We start from the raw sequence: 960 nt of genomic DNA, 5'->3' as shown, positions 1-960 counted from the left end.
GCAGGGGCTTTCCAGGAGTTGGCACTGAGCTCACTGCTGCCCCCTGGAGAGCTGAGTCTGAAGAGTGCGTTTGGCTGCAAGGAAAAGCGCTGCTTCCCTGTGCACCTTGGTGACCTCGGGTGATGATTGTTCACCCTCCGAAGGGGTGGGCGCATGTGCGCTGCTGCGGAGGGACAAGCCCGCACCTGCACTCGCCTGGCTGCCGCACCTGTCGTGTGTCTGTCTGTCTGTCTGTCTGTCCTTGCTGACACCCTCCCGGCAACGAGGTGGCTGCCACAGCTCCAGGCATCACAGGTGCCAGACACTAGGATAAAAGAGGGGGTGTTTCCTCTGGGTTCCTCCTAAGAGGAACCTCACCAAGAAGCCCTAGCCAACACCTCCTCACACCTCATTGGCTAGCACCGGGTCACATGTCCACTCGAAACCAGCCACTGAAGGTGCACTGTGATTGGCTCAGGCTAATCAGGGTTTGCCCTTGAGCTAAGGATGGGTCACCTTGGGGCTGGCGGTGGGAGATTCTCGCAGACCTGGGTTTCGTTAGCGAGCCTTGCAGGGAGTATGGAGAAGGGGCAGCAGTACCCGTATAGACAAGAGATCTGTGCGTGGGGGTGGGGCCCAGGAAGGAGGTGGGAGGGGAAGGGAGGGGAGGGTGTCCATGCTGGAGGGAAAATTGGTACCGGAAGTAGCTGTTTTAACCACATCATCAATCAGTGAGCTGGACCCTCACATATGCTGTCCAATGAGATTGGTCCATTTTTATTCCCGTTTCACAGACAGGAAAATTGAGGCCGCAGGGCTGAGTGGTGCTGGAATCACACAGCTGGGGAGCGGGGGAGGCGGGACGTACACCCGGCACTGGGATCCGAGCAGCAGCCACGGCCTCACACAGCCCTTCGCAGCTCGCCTCCTCCAAGCAGCACCCCCCACCCCCGCCCACCACAGGGCCTCGGGTGCCCCCAC

Source organism: Myotis brandtii, unplaced genomic scaffold (genome assembly GCF_000412655.1).
Source record: "Myotis brandtii unplaced genomic scaffold, ASM41265v1 scaffold207, whole genome shotgun sequence".
NCBI classification, from domain to species: Eukaryota; Metazoa; Chordata; class Mammalia; order Chiroptera; family Vespertilionidae; genus Myotis; species Myotis brandtii.
The sequence above is the reverse complement of the archived record's forward strand: the minus strand, read 5'-3'. Positions refer to the sequence as shown.